The sequence below is a fragment of the Rhinolophus sinicus genome, chromosome 14 (assembly GCF_057876585.1).
Source record: "Rhinolophus sinicus isolate RSI-liver-muscle chromosome 14, RSI-T2T, whole genome shotgun sequence".
In the NCBI taxonomy this organism is placed as follows: Eukaryota; Metazoa; Chordata; class Mammalia; order Chiroptera; family Rhinolophidae; genus Rhinolophus; species Rhinolophus sinicus.
This window is the reverse complement of record NC_142514.1, coordinates 16119280-16140481: the sequence shown is the minus strand read 5'-3', so window position 1 is coordinate 16140481 and position 21202 is coordinate 16119280. Positions and strand designations below refer to the sequence as shown.

Below are 21202 nucleotides of genomic sequence, written 5' to 3'. Positions count from 1 at the left end.
CAGCCCTCACCTTGGTGCTAGGTTCTATTAATATCATGTTGTCCCCATGCCAACCCAACATGGCATGAAGGCGACAGCCTCAGAGTTGTGACCAATCTTCTTGACACAGGCCTTCACCTCCCAGCTGATCTCCTCAAAGCGCTCACTACTGTCGGCAGCTCTGTGATGTCCATCCTGTTGACCATGATGAGCTGCTTCACGCCCAGCGTGTAGGCCAGCAACATGCTCACGTGTGCTCACGGGTCTGCCCATTCTTGGAGATGCCACCTCAAACTCATCTACACCACTTGCCTCAGTCAGCACGGCACAGTCTGCCTGGCCCGAGGGACAGAGAGAGGAAAGCCCAGCTCAGCTCTGGCCTGGGACACGCACTGCCCACCCTCATAGCAGGGCTGAGGCCACCTGGTGGTACCTGAGGGGCCCGTGATCACATTCTGGATGAAATCGCGGTGACTAGGGACATCGACGATGGTGATATATTCCTTTTGGTCTGGAACTTCCACAGGAGATGTCAGTGGTGATGCCACGTTCCCACTCTGCCTTCAGCTTGCGCAGCACCCAGGTGGACTTGAAGGAACCTTTGCCAAGAGTGGGAGGAAAAACCCCAGGGTCACCACTACTTCCAAAGCTGCCCATCGACCAAGAAGAAGGTTCCCAAATAAGTTGAGAATCAGAGGGACAGTAACAGGGCAGTGTATGGAGATGCCATTGACATTTATAAATAATAGATTGTATCACTTGTATAATTAAGTTTTTCTATCAGAGCAAGCTTTAGAGTCATATGGCCCAGGTCATGTGATAAATTGCTAGCCTGGCACATGGTCAACAAGCCTTCAAGATAGGAACAGCAGCAAATACATAAGTATTGCTGACCATGTACCTGGTGCTGTTTTAAGCACATAACAAGGGTTTTCTCATATAATTCAGCGAAGTCTTATTATCTTCATTTTACAGATCAAGTAAGAGTGAAATTAACTGACTAGCCCAAGATGACACAGCTAATTAGCAGCAGTCAGGATTTGAACTCAAGGCATGGGACCCTAAAGTTCAAACTCTTAACCCCTATCCTATGTTAATTAGTAGCTATGACTGATAATTACCCTGGGGACCCTGAGTGAGTTGACCTTCTTTCAGCGTTGGTAAAAATGAGGCCACTGAAAAACATCCGTAGCATATACAGGTTACCACATTGGTGCAGGGTCTACTCTACAACTCGCCAGCTGAAAGATCCTGGCCATTTGTTCATCTCTAGTTCGAGTGCTGCATTAGGCCTTAAAGGCAGAGTGGAAAACAGGACGAGAAACCAGGTGGTTTCCTCAGTAAAACTAGTTAGGTCATTAAGAGATAGGACTAGAACCCAGGTGTCCTGACTTTGGCTACTACGGAAACTTCTATAAAGTCCATCATAGTTTAGAATATACATTGGATAAGCAGGTCTCAAAGAGTGGTCTGGGGACCCTTGGTGGTCCCTAGGACCCTTTAGAGTTTGCAAGGTCAAAACTATGTTCATAATATTACTAAGACATTAATTTGCTTTTCCCTTCTTATTCTCTCATGAGTGTACAAGTGGTGGTTCCCAAAGGCTGCATGACATAAAAATTGCAACAGACTGAACGCAGAATCAGATATGAAAATCCAGCTGTTTGCTATTAAGACAGACATTAAAGATATCTGCAAAACTATAAAGCACTGCCACTCTTATAAGATTTTTTGTTTTGGAAAATAATTATCTTTCAAACACACACACAAAATGGGATACTTATGTTAATATGTAAGGGGTTTATTAAAAATGAACTAAATATTTTTAAAACTGAGTTTTAATTGTAAATATCAGAAATATATATAGTTCTAATTTATATGAACAAAAACCCTCTGGGATCCCTTTAAGAGTGTAAGTTTCCTGAGACCAGAAAGTTTGAGAACCACCACATCAGCTCATTTGTTCTTCCATAACATTCTTGGTTACGCCTCCACCATATTGGCTATGGACCAATCAGTCTTTTCTCAGGGTTCCAAAGCTTTCCTTGACAGCTCCTGATGTGTAAGCACCTCCACAACAATTCTGGCTGCACCTCAGGAAGCCAAGATTAGGAAAATGGGATCTATGTAGCCGATGAGTCTGACTTATGACCTGTTGCTGTCGCTTTTCAATCCCTATTTATACCTCTGCAGCAGCTGTTTCTGCAGACCAGTTGCATCTCGTCTAGATGCATCTTCAACCCTCTCCAGGGTTTCCCACACACCTTCCTGGCGTTTCCTCCTCATTCTCCTGCCTGGGCTCTTTCTCCACACATCCCAGGGCTCTCTGTCCCTCACCCTTCCCAAAGCATGTACCCAGCTCACTCCCATGGCCTACTCTCCAACCTGGATTTCTGTCTTGAGCTCCAGACTTCAATAGTCAGCTGGCATCTGGACATCAACACAGGTAGCCCTGAGGAGGCCTCAGTTTTCACACATCTAGAGCAGATTTGTGTGGACCCCAGATCAGCTCTGCCTTTGGTATTTACCAACCATCCAATTTCCCAAGCCAGAAACTTGGGAGGCACTCTAAACTCCTCTTCCTCCCTTACCCCCTTCCCTACAGCTAACCCTTCATTTTAAGTACTGTGGATTCCCCACCTCCACGTCCCTGGACTCCATCCATTACTCTCCATGCCCATTGCTGCTGCCTGAGCCCAGGCCACCCTCCTGGCTCACCTGGTCACTGCCACAGCCTCCTAGCTGGCTTCCCAGCCTCCCCCACCTGCCAACCCTTTGGTCTGTTCTTCCCACACAGCAGCCAGAGTGTTCTTCCTAAAAGGCTTGTCCGATTCCATCACTCCCACACTTGAAATCCTTCAGTGGCTGCAGGGAAAGTGGCCAGGCTCCTTAGCAGGGCCTTCAAAGCCCACCTGCCCTGGGCTCCTACATCACCCCAATTAGTGAGCTTGTTGTGTGACATGAGGGGGTGTGGTCAGGAGTTCCTTGGAGGCAGGCTTGTCATGGTCACTATCGTATCCCCAAGGTTCCTGGTAGATGCATGGCAAATAAATCCTTTGCCCCCGTTAACTGGGAATGTTGGCAGCTTAACCTGCCACACAGCGTGGCATCTGTCACATGAGAATTTAAACCTTGGTGCCATCCTCAGCAAGCTATTTAACCATCTGAGCCTCATTTGCCTCCCCTGGAAAACCGCAGCCACACCACCTGCCTGGCATGATTGCGAGGGAAGCACCTTCTAGCCCAGCAGGTGCTTAGCTGGAGTGGGCCGTCCTCTGGTCTCCCATCTGGAAGCAGCCCTCCCAGAGAAACCAAGGCTGGGAAGGGAGGCTGGGGAGCTCAGGCAGACCACCCTCACCTCAGCCGCCTCCTTCTTGAATTTTTCGATGGTCCTGTTGTGGGCGCCCCTGCATTTGTAGGTGAGGTGTCCAGTCGTGGTGGATTTGCCTGACTCCACGTGGCTGGCGACCACGACGATCATGACATTGCTGTGTGCCTTCTCTTTGCCCGTGCTGGGGGCTGCTGGGAGAGAGGACAGGCCTGCTCGGGGCGCCAATACACTACCTCCTGCCCCCACCTCATCTTCCTTGGGCCTGGGCCAGCTCAGCCTGTACAGGGTGAGACAGGAGAGGAAAACAGTTGGCCAGGAAGGCAGGCGGAGGGACCACCCCCACACCTGGTACCTGGGGAGGATGCTCTGGTTTCTCCCCCAGGGCCTGCCTTCAGAGACCGGGGGAGCTCATTGAACATCCTCACACCTAGAGCAGACCAACAGATGCCAGCCCCACCTCCTTTGACCCTGGGGGGGGGGGCAGCGGCCCAGCTAGCAGGGGGTGGGCTCTCCTGTTCCAGGTGGGGAGGAAAATGAGTCCACTGCCCACCAAAAGGAAGTGCCTCTGGGCTTTGAGATGCTGATTTCTACCCTCTTCTCATCACTCCCAGGGCCAGGTTGGGTACTAGGAGGTAGCCCAAGGGTCAAAGGCGGGGGTGGAAGAGGTGAAAGCAGAAACATGGGGTCCAGAGGAGGATCCTGGATTCCCATCCCTGGGCTTTCAGGTGTGTGTGTGTGTGTGTGTGTGTGTGTGTGTGTGTGTGTGTGTGTGTGTGTAGAAAGGCGTGTGGGGAGAAGGAGGAAGCGGGTCGGAGCTCTAGCTTTTTATATATCTGCTGTCTGGGTTGTCCTGGGCCTCACGAACCAGCTGGATTCACCCCTGTCTCCAGCAGCCCCATGGAAAACCTTGAACTTGTCGAGTGAATGCAGAATGACCACTTACCAGCTTCCAAGCCCTGGACCCAGAACACTGTGTGTGCCATCCTCTGTATGTTACTACAAACGCTCTCTGAAAAGAAGGCTCAGGAGCAGAACTGCAGGACTAGGATTGGAATTCAAATTGTCTGACCTCGGAACCTTAGCCAGAGGCCAGCTCAGCCTCTCAGGGAGTGAATGTGTGAAGAAAGGAAGGAAGGAAGGGATATGACTCCAGCCCTGTTCCCGTTCATCTCTGCAGTGCCAGCCGCCGGTGCTGATTGTTGAATGAATATTTAGGGTAGGACCTGGGGCAAAAGTAGGAGTGAGAGCCGGAGGGGGTATATCTTCCCTAGGATTGAGGGTCAGAGCTATTGGACCGGAGTTAGGCCACTACAGTGCTGGCATTCTCCAGGGTTCTGGAACAATCCACACATCAGTCCTTGAGGACGATGAGGCTCTGTGCCTGGAGACCAGTCCGATGCAGGCAAAGTGGCAGAAGGAACAGGAATCTGAGGCCCGCAAACCTAATTGGATTAGAATTCTAGCCATGCCACTCTCCTTCAGTGGGTCCCTATCCCCTGAGTCTGGGTTTCCACCTACCGGTCAGTGTTGCCTCCACTCAAAAAGATAAGGCACCCCCCCTTCCCATTATAAATCATGATGTTAATAACAGATCCTTTAAGAGATTTAAGACAAAGTAGAGACACATGGGGGCACTCTAACCTCGGATTAAAATGTTCTTACAACCAGGACAACTTGGGGAGGGAGGGTCTGTCAACCCTGACGAGGATATAACTAAACCTCCAACAATGAGTAAGTGTTTAATAAAACAAAGCTAACACCTTGGCCTCAGTTACCTTTCAGCTCCAGACTCATGAGGATGGAACAGTCCCAGGAGCCGCATCCCCTGCAAACCGGACCCACTCATGCTAGGACTAACACCAGGTCCTGAAGCCATGATCCATTGCCTTAGCCCCGACCAATCAGAAGAGCCCCCCGCCCATCTCCCATAGCAACCTTGATTGATGATTTTCCCCTTATATAGTCTGGCCACTAGAGGCCATCGGGGAGCCAGGTGTTTGAGAGCGCTAGCTCACCTGTGTCTTCGGACTTGGTTGCCGACTCCTTAAAGAAACCTTTCCTTTTTTTGCGGCAAACTCCTGCACGTGTTTTCTTTTGTCTTGGATGCGCGACGGCAAACGGACCCCTTGGAGTCTGCGTTAACAAGCCATCTCTCCCCGGCGAGTCAGACATTTCCTTTTACCTCAAGACGTTTTTCTGATATCTGAGTTTTTAAAAACACTGGACTGGGCTTTTGGCTGAGATGAAGTTGGTAGTGACGTGATTGTCCCTGAGAATCCTCTGCACTAGCCTGTCATAGTCCTAGAAATTCCACCAGTAGCAATGTCTTAGTTTGGGCTGCCAAATACAGGACTAGGTGGCTAATAAACAACAGAAATTTATTCCTCACGGTTCTGGAAGCTGGAAGACAGATCAGGGTGCCAGCATGGCCGGGTGAGGGCACCTCTTCCCGGTGACTGACTTTTGGTTGTATCCTTACCTTGCGGGGCCACGGGAGCTCTCTCGACCTCTTTTATAGGGCACAATCTCATTCATGAGGGTGGAGCCCTGCTGACTTAATCACCTCCCAAAGGTGATAATCGCCTCCTAATGCCATTGGGCATTCAGATTTCAACCTATGAATTTTGGAGGGAAAGCAAACATTTGGATCATAGCAACCAATTTGCTACTTTGGGTCCCTCTTTTAAAATATCACCAACTACTCCCCATTTTTCTCCCTTGCCTTTTTTCAAAGGGCTTTTCTCATTGGCTTACTGATTTTTAAAATTTCACGTTTAGACACTTTGATTTGGCCTAAGGCTTTGACCTCCAGCTAACCCTACTTCTAGCTCTGAGCAAAGCCAATCCTGGAGATTCCAGAATGGGGTCTTCCAGGGTGAGGACCATGGCTCAGTCACCTCTGCATCCCTGGGGCCTAGCAAAGAGCTAGGATGCTTGTGGAATTGGTGAGTATTATCCAGAATCAAACTGTCTTTCCATCATCCTTGCAACTAGGAATGAAGAGGGTTCAAAACAGGGAGGTAAATCAATCTTTCACAGCTCTTCACAGGTCTGTTCTCCCACCCCCTCCCCACAACACTAAAGTTTGGGTTTGAAAAATAATTATTAAAGCAAAACATAATCAATATAGAGCTAACAGAAAAAGAGAAAGAAAACCAAATTATTAATAATCCTATAACCACTCAAATACTATCACAGTTAAGTTGTCATAGTTCCTTCAAGGTTTTCTCTTTCTTTAAAAAAAATTTTTTTTGTTTTTGTTTTCCTGATTATAAAAGTAATGTATATGGGAATGAAACCAGAGGGCAACCGAGTCTGGGGCTTGTGCTGCCTGCACTGCTCAGCCAATAGACGACACAGGAGTTGGGCTAAAGGATAAACATTTGTTGTCAGAGCGCAGCTGGTCTGAGAAGGCAGCGGGTTAACACCTCCAAAATCTGCCTTAACGTTCTCAGACTGGCTTAGGGTATTTAAGGTAAAATCTGGGCGGTCCTCCAGAGGCTACCTGAGAATTCTGAGGTCTGCATGGAGCCTTCCCTCTGGCAAATTCACCAGTGGTGGCGGTGGTGGCGGTGGTGGCGGTGGTGGCAGTGGTGGCGGTCAGCAACCTAGGAACAATGATGGGAGTAGCCTGGAAAGAATGCTAGGCCATAGGGATTGTGATCAATAAGCCTAAGGGTATTAATCATAAGTTTCAGAGTAATTTTCTAAAACAGGGAACTGGGACAGGGGACATTCTGAGCTCAAGCTGGTGGGGGGTAGATGACCTATTGTTAAGCTACAGGTCAAGGAAAAATGAGGCCGGTGACATTGCCAGACCTCTACTATGTCTTGGGGGTTCCAATTGAGCCCTGCTTCAGCAATGTAAAATGACACAGCCACTCGGAAAATTTTTTCAATTTCTTATAAAACGAAACGTGTATTTATCATCCAACCCAGCAATTGTACCCTTAGGCATTTATCCCACAGAAACAAAATCTTACGTTCATACAAAAACTTAAGTTTATGCAAATGTTCATAGCAGCTTTATTGGTAATGGCAAAATACTGGAAACAACCCAAATGTCTTTCAGTGGGTGAACGGCTGAGCAAACTCTGGTACGTGCATGACATGGAATACAACTCAGCAACACCAAAGCATGAGCTACCCATAGATGCAATAGCCTGGATGGACCTCCAGGGCATTATGCTTAGTGGGAAAAGTCAATCCCAAGAGATTACAGACCGTGTGATTCCATTTGTAGAACATGCTTGAAAAAATAAAACTATAGAGATGGAGAACAGATCCGTGGTTGCCAGGGGGGACAGAGACAGGGATGGGACAATAGGATAAGGTGAAAGTGTTTGGGGATACAAAGAGGTAGCATGAGGCAGTGCTTATGTGGCGATGGGACTTTCCATATCTTGACTGTGGTGGTGGTTACTCAAACCTATTCCTGAGATGAACTGGAACTACACACGCATGAGTGCCATTTCTACAAATGGTGAAAACTGAGTAAGATCTGTAGACCAGTTCATAGTAACCCACCAAAAGCAAGGTCAAGATCCTGGGTTTTATATTGTACTACAGCTATGTAAGATGTCACCGTCGGGGGAAGCTAGGGGAAGGCTATATGAGTCTCGGTGTACTAGGGTGGGGTGCCAAGGTTCCATTATCCTGCTTCCTGTACCTCTGGGGAAAAAGTTGGTGTAGGTGTGACTTCACAGGTGCCTACCTAGGGGCGTAAAGGCAGGAACACCTCCTAAGTGGATGGAGAAAGAGAGTAAAGATGCCAGCATGTTCTCAGGTTCGAGAGCACGGACCAGCTTGATTCCCCTGCAAGCCAGTCCACATGGAAGCTTCAACAGGAGGGACTCAACAAAAATGACCTGTACTTTATTTATTTTTTTCAAGAGGGCACAGCTCACAGTGGCCCATGTGGGAATCGAACTGGCAACCTTGGTGTTATTGGCACCGTGGTCTAACCAACTGAGCTCGGCCACCCCTGACCTCTACTTTTTTTTTTTTAAATAATTTTTTTTTCAATTACAGTTCACATTCAATATTATTTTACATTAGTTTCAGGTGTACAGCATAGTGGTTAGATATTTATATAATTTACAAAACAAGTTCCTTCATGAGTCTAGTACCCACCTGACACCATACATAGTTATTACAATATTATTGACTATATTCCCTATGCTGTACTTTGCATCTCTTGACTATTTTGTGACTACTAATTTGTATTCTTAATCCTTTCACCTTTTTCACCCAGCCCCGCAACCCCCTCCCATCCGGCAACCATCAGATACAGAGAACGACCTCTACTTTTTATTGAGTTATGTAGTTCTGTAAGCCTTTCTGTGGTTATGCTTAGAAAATATTTTAAAGGCTGCTTAGTCTAAGGACCCTTCTCTTTAGTAGATCCTAAAAACAAACTTTAAACTAGTCCATTAACAATCTATTAACACTCTGTTTCTTGTTGAGATAGAGTGACAGAAACCACATATATTCTCCCACCTGAAACAACTAAAACAAACTGGATAAAATATGTGACGTTATGGTTTTCTGACATTGGCTCACAAATAGTACAGGACAGTGATTCCTGGGAAGGGGAAACCAGAGAGGTGATGAGTGCTACCTGGAGAACAGGGTGAAAAGCAGGCTAAAATGTCAAGACCACAGACAGGGCTGGCCGCTACTCCCCAGTGTTGTCAGACCTGGTGCTTTAGGGTGTTTCAAACTTCATAAAAATCATTATTTGGACTAAAACCCAGACTTCCTGAACATTGAATTTAGCCCTTGGGTCCTGGTTTTTGTCCATAGAGCTCAGAGTTAAGAGTTTGGGTTTTCTACTTCTGGCCTTTTATTTCCCATCAGAGCCCAGCCTTCACTCAGGTGGGAAGTGAGGACAGGGCAGGGAGGGTGGAGAAGGTAAGGAGAGGCCTCATCTGGGGGCAATGTCCATGAGGTTCACCAAGCAGCCTGCTCTTGAGAAAAAACAAGGTCAAGGTCATGGAGAGAGAGAACAAGATGACTGAGGTGATGGACCAGGACCCAGGCTCAGACTGTAGCAGTGGCACCATCCAGCTGGGGACCTTGGACAAGCCGCCTGACTGCTCTCTGCCTCCGTTTACTCACTGAGAGAATGGGCATTGTAACAGCCCCTACCTCGTTGTTTTCTGGTGAGGATGAAAAGATGAATGGAACGTGCTTAGCACACACAGAGCTCAGAGTAAGAGTTCAACAAATGTGTCTGTACTCTCCCTTAGCTCTCCCCCTCCTCTCCTCCATTTGCCCTCTTTTCTCATTCCTTGCTTTGCTCCCAGTCCTTCCTCTCCCTACCCCACTTCTCTTCTCTCTCCCATTCTCCTCATTGACTTTCTTGCTCCCTCTTGCTTCTCCTCCTCTTGGTTTTCACTGGCCTAGTGTTGCTCTCCCTCTCCTCCTTCAAGGGCTGTCCTTCCCAGGTGGAGGAGCCCTTCTTCCACCCTTCCTTCCCCCGGTGAGCAGCAGGAAGTGCTGCCACACGCAGATCACTCAAGGGCCCCACCATGTGGTAACCCAGGCAGTTCCCAGTGTCTCGCAGGGCGCTCAGGAACCAGTCTAAGGAACAACCCAGAGCCTAGAGTACCTCCCAGTCACCAGGTTTCTAGAGGCAGGGACGTAAGGAAGGGGTGAGTGGGGTGGAGGGGAGGGAGCTAGGGGACCCTGAGCCACGCAAGGAGGCAGCTTAGAAGAAGGCTTTGGAACTAGAGAGAACTGAGTATGAATCCTGGCGCTTTTTTCTTAACTTTTATTTAAGTGTGTTTTTCCAGGACCCATCAGCTCCAAGTCAAGTAGTTGTTTCAATCTAGTTGTGGAGGGTGCAGCTCACAGTGGCCCATGTGGGGATCGAACCGGCAACCTTGTTGTTAAGAGCACCACACTCTAACCAACTGAGCTAACTGGCCACGCCCTGGCTCCAACTTTTAATAGCGGGGCAATTTGGAGCAAGTTAGTTGCCCTCTCTGAACCTCATGTAAAATGAAGATAATAATCCCAGCTCTTACTCGTATACAGGCATCCCTCAGATAGTGCAGGTTCTGTTCCCAATCACCGCAATAAAGCAAGTATTGCAATAAAGCAAGTCATAATCTTTTTTCTGGTGGAGGGTCTTGCCTTTGATTTGTAAGAAAAAAATGCAACATCTGTGAAACACAATAAAACGAAGTGCAATGAAATGAAGTGTGCCTGTATTCAGCACCTACCACGTGCCAGGTACTGTGCGTTATTCCATTTGCGCCTGATCCACACACTATGAGGTAGTTAGTAATATTAACCCCATTTAACAGATAAGGAAACTAAGGCAAAGAGAAGTTACTTGTCCAAGAACATACAGATCATAAAGGATGCAGACATGAGTTGCCCAAGCATTCTGAGACTACCTCAAGTGACCTATTTCATAAGCTTTTTGGGAGATTACTGGTATAACTCACATTAGTTAGTTGTTTTCACCAATTTAATACACAAAAAGAAGAGAGTTGGAAGCAATTTTGTTTTACATTTCCACAATTACCAGCATGTACCAAATGCTTTTACAAAGTACAGTAGGTCCTCAAGTAATGTCATTTCATTATAACGCTGATGAGATGCTGTAGGAACTCAGCCCTGTTTATATCCATCAGCCGATGATAAAGTTAGATTCGTTATACTTTGTTTTGCTTAAAGTCGCAGAACCTATCAACGACATTAAGAAAGGACTTGCTGCAATAGTTCTCTCTATATATATAAGCATATTTATGCATGAACGCTCTGCTCTCATCTTTTGACTCTTTAGTGGGGACTGGGTGTCTACTCATTTTCTAAGAGAACGGAAGGTTTCAAGCTATAGGTCTGTCCTGTCTACGATGGTAGCCATTAGCCACATGCAGCTATTTCAATTTAAAGTTCAGTAAAATTTAAAATTCAGTTCTTCAGCCATGATGGCTACATTTTTCAAGTCCTCAAGAGTCACATGTGGCTGGTGACCACTACATAGAACAGCTGCATGGATGTAGCACATTTCCATCATCACAGGAACCTCTATCAGACAGTGCTGCTCTCTGAGAAATCAGGTCTGGCCCTCTGAAAACTGGAAACTGAGCCATGGGGCCTGGAGACCTGAGCTCTGGTTCCAGCTCTGTCACTGATTGGCTGGGTGGCCTTGGACAAGCCACATACTTCTGGACCTCATTCCTTTCCTATAACACGCAGGCAGCAGTTAGACAAGGTAAGATGGGAATCTCATTCCCCCTCTGACTTTCTGGGGTCAGTTCTGTGAGCTCTGAATTCAATTTGTAACCACCTCCACCCCAAGCTCTCAGAGAACTCAAGCTTCTCAGCCTGCCCTATCTTCTCTTCCTACAAAGAGGAGCTCGAATGAGCTCATTTGCCCTCCAGCGGTGACTTACTGTGTGTTTAAGGGACAACATTCAATCGGACCTGACCAAGTGTGGGCCAATCACAATTTCTCTAACAGGAACCTGGTTTGCGGATTTAGGGTCAGTTAGTGAGTCTCTGCACGTGGCTGAGGCTGTAACAGAGAAGCTGGAGTTGGTGGTCACAGTGGTGGAGAAAGCCAGCCTAGAGGGAAAAGGAGAGAGAAAAACAGAGAAAGGGGAACGAACACAGCAGACCTACAGGGAGAAGCAGAGAGAAGAATCCCCATTTCAGGCTCTTGGAATCTGTGAGACACCCGTGAGTCTTAGTAAGGAATTTGCCACACTTCCTTCTTTTCTATTAAGCCTCAGTTAAATTCTGTTCTTTGTCACCAGAGTTTCCTTTTCTGAAAAGTCAAATAACTTTCCAATTGAAAAAAAGAGAAAGCTAAACAAGGACACACACACACACACACACACACACACACACACACAATGCAACAAGAACAAACAGAAAGGAATTTGAGTTTTTAATTTGACAGATGTTTCTTGAGCCAGGCACTGTCTCCAGTGCCCTATACACATTACCTCGTCTAATCCTCACAGCAACCCTTGAGAGGTGGGTAATGTTTTCCCCATTTCAGAGACGAGGGAACTGAGGCTCAGAGAGGTTATGGGACTCGTGCAAGGACACACAGCTGGTGAGCGGCAGAGACGATGCCAATCAGGGCTTGGTGAGATGACAGTAAGCTGGGTCTTACCTGTGTCAGCATAGTTCAAGAGTGAGGAGATTTCCTGGGTGGGGACCCACTTGGCCCAGAGAGGGTAGCAAGCTAGAAGAATCATGCGCTGTCATGAAGCGTGACTCAGTTATTCTGGCTACAGAAGAACACTACAAGCTTCCCACTACAAGCTCCTCTTTGAAGTAGGGAAGGGTGGCACTCACAGGGTTTGGGGCAGCTGCTATTTATCAACGGAAGGAGAAATATTTCTGGACTTTACCAACTGGTACCACCACACTGCTTATCTTTAACGCCAGTTTTTAAAACTAAAGTGTGGTTTTTTTTAAGGGTTGCCACTGCTTCTTCCTGAGGTTGGAGCTGGGAGCTGACGGTTTGGTTCTAACCTGCTGGTTGGTCACAGACGTGGGTGCCTGCCCGTGTGAGTCCCACAGGGCACGCAGGAGATAGATGAAGTAGCTGAGGCCAGTGGCATGGGCACCAAGAGACTGGGCAGGGAGACCAGTGCTCTATGTCCCGGATTTGCTTCTAGCTGAAGGTGCCTGTGAGGTAGACACCGGGGATCTGGGTGACGAGGACGCCCTAGAAGGTGCTGAGCAGGAGGCCACACGTGTCTGATCTCTAGTTGTACACAGATATCTGGAATGTGGGAGGGTTAAAGAGCCGAGAGGTCCTACAACTAACCAGGCCCCTCACCAATCCCAGCTTGCTCAGCCACAGGCAGACAACTCATGTCCCAAGGCTGTCACAAGACTCTCAGACACTCTCCCTCCCTGCCACACATACACAATTCATACACACAATGACAGACAGACATATGACCCCCAGGAACCAGGACTCTTTTGCATCCCCCTCTCCCAGCCTGGTGTTTTTCCCAATGTCCTGTTGCCCCTTTCTCTCTATTTCCGTCAATCCCTTTCTCCTGGGAGTCATACTGCCTGGGTTCAGATTCCAGCTTCATGTTTACTTGACTTTGGGCAAATTACCCAAACTCTGATACTGTTCCTTACCTGCAAACGAGGCTAATAATCCTTCCTACCTTGGGGGTCATCGAGAGAGATAAGGGTGCTTTCCCTGCAAAGCACTGACCTACTGCAGTGCCTGCCCCTCAATGGTGGGAACTCAGTTCAGGATCCTTGCTGTCATCGTCATTCACATTCAACTTGGCCTTGCTCTGGCCCCACCCTTCTGCTTTCTGCAGGGGTTCTGCCTCTCCCTGTCCCAGTTCACTGTCCCCCCTTCTATGACGTCGGTCAGACAATTAAGTTCGTGAACTCATCCTAGAGGAAGTGCTACATACCTCATCACTGAATATCACTACGGTCACCTTCGAAGTATTCCTCTTGGGAAGCTATGTACTGATGCCAGTGCCTACTCCAAACTTCAAAGCAATTTTGGAATTCTCTTTCTGGAATGGCCATTGGAGCTGTCGTCGTATTACCCTCAATGTCCTGGATGTCATTAAAATGTCTTCCTTTCAATATTTCCTTTATCTTCGAGTAAAGGAAGAAGTCATTGGGGGCCAGATCAGGTGAGTAGGGAGGGTGTTCCAATATAGTTATTTGTTTACTGGCTAAAAACTCCCTCACAGACAGTGCCGTGTGAGCTGGTGCATTGTCGTGATGCAAGAGCCATGAATTGTTGGCGAAAAGTTCAGGTCGTCTAACTTTTTCACGCAGCCTTTTCAGCACTTCCAAATAGTAAACTTGGTTAACCGTTTGTCCAGTTGGTACAAATTCATAATGAATAATCCCTCTGACATAAAGAAAAAGGTGAGCAACATTGTTGCAACACGTTCGCGAACTTAATTGTCAGACCTTCGTACCTGAGCCTCCATTCTTATTCTCAAACCCCCGTTCCTGAACCTGAGACCCAGAATACCTGAGGGATTGAAGAAGGAGAAAGGGCAGCCATTCCCCAAAGAGAAATGCTGCCCGGTTGAGATTTCCTAGTGGAGAGCGGCTTCGCCCAGCCTGAGAACCCAGCGTAATCCTGTGCAGACCCTGAAGTAACCTCTGCAAGTCAAAATCCTGCACAGAGGTATACCTGGGCAGGTCGGGCCACTATCTGAAGCTTTTTCCCCATCTGTGAACCAGAAAGGGAGGGAATTGGCCTAGATGCACCCAAGACGCTCTTGGGGGACATTCAGGGGGCTGAGTCCACACTGGAGACAGGTGGGATGCGGCGAACATCTCACGGACAGGGAATTGAATCCTGGGGCCACCTCTACTTCTCTGAGTCATCTTGGAGAAGTCACTTCTTCTCTCTGAGCCTTGGTAAATTGAGATCAGACAACAATTCCCTGCCTACGAGCCTCTCAGGGCTGTTAGGAGGAAGCAATGTTGAGGAAAGGGGAGGAAAAAGAATTGAGCCAAGCTCCGGAATGAGGAATGAGGGCCTTTCCATCACCGGCTGAACTCCACATCTTGGCCAGCAGATGGCGCCATCGCAGCGCCGGTGTCTGAACCCCAGGTCTCCCTAAAGTGGGCTCCCAAATCCCAACCCATCACTGCCTGCCTGTGCTTGGATGGGGACATTTGTTGTATGTGGCAAAATTCAGTCTAAGTGTTAACTAAGAGCTGACAAACTTTGGAGCCAACAGACCCGACTGGACCGATTCTACCCCTTTAGTAAAGGCAATGTGGGTAATTTTCCTCTGGGGTGATTTTCTTAACCTCTATGAACTTCAGTTTCCCCATCTGTAAAATGAGGATGGCACCCCCTTCTGGCGTTGTGGCAGGATGCAAAGGCTCTTGCAGCACCTGCAGGGGGTCCGTGCTCGGTAGCATGACCAGTACAACTGGCCTGAGAGCTAAGCACCAACTCCTTTCCATCCCTCCCAAGCTGCCCCAGTTGAGCCACACCATGTTACCACATCCACTCATGTCACCAGGCTTTCACTCCTGCCCTCTGCCCTCTGTCTGGAGTATTCTTCCCCTCCCTGTTTTGTGATTTCCTAGAAAATTTGAGATATGTTGGGATTTTTCCTAATTGCATTTTTAAACCTTATTGAGATATACTTTATATATCATAAAACTTTGTTCATTTTGAGTATACTATTCAATGCTTTTCAGCAAGTCTATCAAGTGGTACTCAAGACTTGATTTTCAAAATCCTGTGTCTTAAATGCGACCTCTCTCCTGAATCCAGACACTTCATCCAATACTTCTTGGACATTGCCCCTTGGCTACAACCCAGCCCCTCTAACTCAGTACATCTCCAGCCAAATGCATCACTGTCTTCCCCTCCCTTCTTCTCTTCCAGTGTTTCCCACCTCCCTTCTTGGCTTCTTCAGGCTAGAAATTCCATCTTTCTCCTCTGTGTTCTCAGCATTTCGCTCAGGACCTGGCACTTAGTAGATGCTCAATAAAAATTTGCTCTGTGCATGACTAAAATAAACAGTATCACCCTGTTACCCAAGTGTGATTACTCACCCCTCACATCCCGCCTTCTAACGCCCCTTTGACCCTATCTTGGAACTGTTTGTCTGGAGTCCAACCCCGCCTGCAGCCCTGATGCCTCAGCCTCACACTCCTGCCTTCTGCTGTTGCAGTGGCCTCTTTCCTGCACACCCCTATGCCCTGCCTCAGTCTCCCTCCACTCTGGTTTTTCTCGCCCTATCTGGTCCCAGAGTGACTTCTCAAAAGAAGCACATCTGATCTCATCATCTTCCTCCCAAGAATGTGCTGCCCATTCTGCTACAATGAAGTCCAAATCCCTTAACATGACAGGGGCAGCCCTTCACGATGTGGTCCCAGCCCATCTCTCTAGCCTCAGCCTCATCCCTCTCCCCCTCCAACTCTTCTGGGCTTTAGTCACCTCAAACTATAATACAAGAGCAACATGACACCAGGGCTAAAAGGCAGGTCTAGAGTCAGCATGGCTGGAGTTCACATCCCCGCAGCAGCACCTCTTTAAGCCTCAGTTTCCTCATCTGTAATATGGGAATAATAATGGCACCGACCTTGTAAGGTTGTTATGAGGATCACATGAGATGATGAAGTAAAGCACTTGGAATAGGCCTGGCACATGGCCAGTACTCAACAAACATTAGTTTCATTTCACTGGGGCTCCCCAAGCACACAGTTCTGCGCTTCATGGTTTGTCTACGGAGACTGTCTTTCCCATTTCTCCCCACCAGGGGTGCTGCAATCCATTCCACAGCCCAAGGGAACATCTGCTCCATCTGGGAGACATGCCTCAGGCCGCTCAAGTCAGCTTTATCAGAACTTCCTAGTTCACAGAGCTGATCACACTAGGACCCCTCTTACCACCTCCCCCCACCCCCCAGGGCAAATCCAAAACCAGGTCATTTACCTCCCATAGAGCTCTCAAATCTCTCCCCTTCTCCACATCCCCACTGCCACCTCCCTTGCACCAGCCACCATTGTGCCCACTCTGCTTCCACTCTGTCCCTTCATATTTGTCCCAGAATGAACAACTATTCTCACTGCGCCCTCCCAGCCGCAGCCCTGCGTTGGCTCCCAAGCATGGTCCACCATACACTTCCCAGCCACCTGATGGACCCCTATTCCTTCTACCCCCTGGGTTCCAGCCATACTGGCCTCAGGAGTGCTCTTTCCTCGCCCACCTCAGGGCCTTTGCACATACTGTTTCTTCCACTTGGACCCTCTTGCCCCCTCCCTTCATCTCTTATTAAACTCAGAAACATCGTCTCTGACCCTCCTTCCCACCACCACTAAATCAAGATTCCCCCATGATATGTTTTCATAACACTCTGTGCTTCCTCCTCTTCGTCCTTATCACAGTCTGTAATTATATATTTGAGTGGCTATTTGATAAATATCTGCCTCTCCTACTGCCTTTAAAAGCTTTCTGAGAGCAGAGGCTGTCTTGTTCCACTGTGTCCCCAGTGACCTGGCATATACCAGTGGAGTTCGGCTATTTCCTTATGTGTGCCCTCTGCTCCATTGTCAGGTCCCCAAGGGAAGGGCCATAATCCATGTCTGTATTTCCAGACACACTCCCTACCCTGTAGTGGGGGATCAACAAAAGTCACATGAATGAATGGTGACATCTTTTTCTGGTCCTCCTAAGGTTGATATTTAAAGTATGCTTAAAGAAACTGTGCTGTTGTGATAAAATATTAATGATAATATCTATGACGGGCATTGGAACTGGCTGTCACTACCCAATTATTCCTCTAGAAGAGCACATTCTTTGACCAGGAACGTCTCTGCAGGCCTTTGCCATTCACTTTCCCAGCCCTGATCAACCCTGTGGGGTTGGCAGGGCAGTGTCACTATTTTCCTGCTTTTACAGATGAGAAAACGGAGGTTTAGGACTCTTAAGTAGCATGCCCAGAGGAGGCTGAGCTGGAGCTCGAACCCAAGACTTGTGTCCAAGCGCGGTGACTTTCCACTCCATACCTCCCACGCCTGGAAGTTGAGCTCCACATAAGCAGACGCCACACGTTGTCTCTCCAGTGCCAGGTCAGGAGGGGAGGCTGCACAATGGCTGTTCAATGAATGCACGAGCGAATGAATGCCTCCTTAACTGCAGGAGCCAGAACCCAGTTCACCCCACCCCGCTTCCAGAAACCACCCAGGGCTCTATCTTTAGTCAGGGCTCTATCTCAGAGCACAGGATGGGAGGAGGAAAAAGGGCCCCCGGGCAAAAGGAAGAAGAATCATATCCAGCAGCGCCTTCTGAGTAAAGCACTTTACAGTTTGCAAAGCCTGCACCCTTACTGCCTCCTACTGGGCCCTCAAACGAGCTCTGCAAGTCTCAGGGCAGAACAAATAAACAGACAAGAAAAAAGAACGAAAAACTCTTTTTATCCTCTTTGCAAAGCCGATGTGTGTTCTTCGTAAACAATTTAGAAGTGTGCTGCCCAATGCAGTAGCCACTTTTTACACGTGGCCATTTAAATTTTAATTCCGTAAAATGAAACAAAATCAAAAATTTAATTCCTCAGTCTCACTAGCCACATCTAAAGTGCTCAGTAGTCACACTTGGCGAGTCACTACCCCACTGAACAGTACAAATGCAGAACACATCCATCACTGCAGAAAGTTCTATTGGACAAAACTGATTTATGACATACAAATAAGCAAAAGGAAGGGGAAAACACCTGCAATTCCATTTCCCCAAAAAAAAAAAAACTGCTAACATTTTGGCGTGGATATTTCCAGTGTTTTCTATGGGTGGGCATTATGTGTGTGTTTTTCAAAAATGGGTTAATACTGTACAAACTATATTTTATGGTCTGTTTTTTCACTTTCAAAGTACTATACATATCTGTTCTAGAACACTTTTTAAAAATATATTATTTAAAAAAAATCAGTATTTGTATGGCTACCACGATTAATTTACCCAGTTCTCTATTCACAGTTATTTGTGTTGTCTTCCCTTTTTTTTTTTTAATCATCAGGGAACCTGTTCTTTTTCAATTTATTCAAACATTTTGTGTGACAAGTGCTGTATTTTTATTTTGAAATCATTTCATTTTAGCAAAAGTGGTAGATGCTCATTAGAGAAAATTAAATGAAAATACATAACATATAAAGAAGAAAAAAATGGCCTGAATCACTCTACCCCAAAATAACCACATCTTCTTTCAACTTTTTACTGTAAGACTTTTTTCCCAAACATACAGAAAGGTTAAAAGAGCAGCATAATAAACACCCATACACCCACCACGTTGATTCAACAATTGAAACCACCACATTTTAAACAAGTTAGAGCCCTCTTTCGAAACATCATCCTGGATCTAAACACATACAGATCTGTAAGTATAGAAATAACATCACACTTTACGTGTTGTTTTGCAATCTGGTTTTTATTTTTTTTTTTTCACTGTTAATAATATATTAGAAATATCTTCTCAAGTTTCCCCAAATATGCTTCCACAGCATCGCATTTAATGGCCCCTTCGTATCTGTTGTATGGATCTATCACAATTTTCATAACCCCCTGTGACTGCACATTGCAATTTCCAGTTTTTCACCTCAATGGAAAAAGGAGTTCACTGAGCATTTTTGTGTCTTTTTGGGTGAGAATCTCTTGAAGGTAAGTCTGGAGACTCAGGAGTAGAAGGCTATGCCTGCCACAAAGGTTGCTAATTTATCCTTCCATTGATAATTCATAAGACTGTCCAGTTACCCACATCGTCAGCAGTGTTTTTACTCTTAGGGCTGTGGTGTATTTAAATTATACATGTTCATCTTTGCCTCTCTCTCGCGAGACAAACTTATTTTGATGGCTCCTTTTTGAATTTCAGACCTTGCACAGTAGTTGGCACATGATGGATGCTCAGGAAATGTATGTTGAATTTGTGGTTGATCCAGCTCACTGACTGAGGCATGACACAGAGAATACAGTGGAAATTCATCTTACTGGAAGGTTAGGTATGAAAGTTGGCACCTGGGGTATAAATAAAATACCCCAGAAAATAAGTGTTGAATGAGCAAATGTTGACAATCCTATAGGAAGATGTCACAGTGGATACCAACAAATAGCTTCCTAGTTATTCAAACACTTTCATTCGTTTAACGTATAATTATCCAGCATCTACTATGAGCCAGGTACTGTTCTGCATAATACAGAAGATGTAACAAAGCCTGCCCTTTGTGGAGCTGATATTCTAGGGGGTGGGGAGACATATGATAAACAAATCAACAGCAAAATGCTTAGTAGGTCCATATGATGGTGAAGTGTGCTATGAAGAAAAGTGAATCAGGAGAGGGGGCTAGAAAGTGGCAGAGGGGAGGGAGGGAAGATGGGGTGCTATTTTACGTGGGGTGGCCAGGGAAAGTCTCATCAGTGATAAGCAGAAGTGAGCCCTGTGGGTGGATCAATGGGCCAGAGTGGTCCACTCTTGGCAGCAGTAATAGCAAGTGAAAGGTACTGAGGTGCAATTGTACTTGGCTGCTCAAAGAACAGTAGGGATGCCAGTGGAGCTGAAATGAGGGAAGGGAAAGCGAGAGGAGGTAAGGTAAGGAGGGGTGTGCACAGCCCATGGAAGGGCCTTCTGTGAAGAAAGGTGTTAAGGTTTTCTTTGAGGGAGAAGGGAGCCTCCGGAGGGTTTGAAAAGAGGAATGAAGTGATTTGATTCGTGTTTTTAAAAGACGATGCTGGCTGGGATATGGAGAGTAGAACATGGAGAAACAGGTAAGGGTGGAAGCAGGCCGCTCCATGGGGAGGCTGTTACACAAATCCAGGCTAGAAATGATGGTCCCTCAGACACAGCTAGTAGCTGTGGAGCTGGTGAGGGGCAGATTCTGGACATCTTTTGAAGATAGGCGGTGGTATTTTTGCTGGGTCAGATGTAGGTGTAAAAGAGAGAAGTCAAGGACAAATCGAGTTGTGGCCTGAGCAATGAAAAATATGGAATTGCCATTTGCTGAGATGGAAAGGCCAAGGGAGGACCTGGTTTTGGGGGGAAATTAATAATAGTTCAGTTGTGGCTAAGTTTGGGTTTCTTGTTGGACACCTGAGTAGAGATGTATGATTCTGGAGTTGAGTGGGAAGGTCTGTGCTGGAGAATCAAATCTACAGTCATCGTATAGAAGGTGTATGTAAAGCCTTGGGACAAATGGGAGCACCTGGGGAGTGAGCTAGGGAAGCAGAGAGGTCCAAGGGCCAACTTGTAGGGAACGCCGGCATGTGGACATCAGGAAGATGAGGGAGAAGAAGACCGAACAGGGGTCCTGTGAGTGGGAGGGGAAGGGAGAGAATGGGGTCCAGGAAGCTACAGGAAGGAAGTGTACCTGAAGGAGGGCTCAGTCACCTGGGCAGATGCTGGTGGTAAG

At 47.1% G+C, this 21202-nt stretch overlaps 1 pseudogene; it reads right to left on the bottom strand.

Moving 5' to 3' along the window:
• LOC148755452 (elongation factor 1-alpha-like) lies at nt 1-5845 on the bottom strand (annotated as a pseudogene).
• Between the last annotated feature and the right edge of the window lie 15357 nt (nt 5846-21202).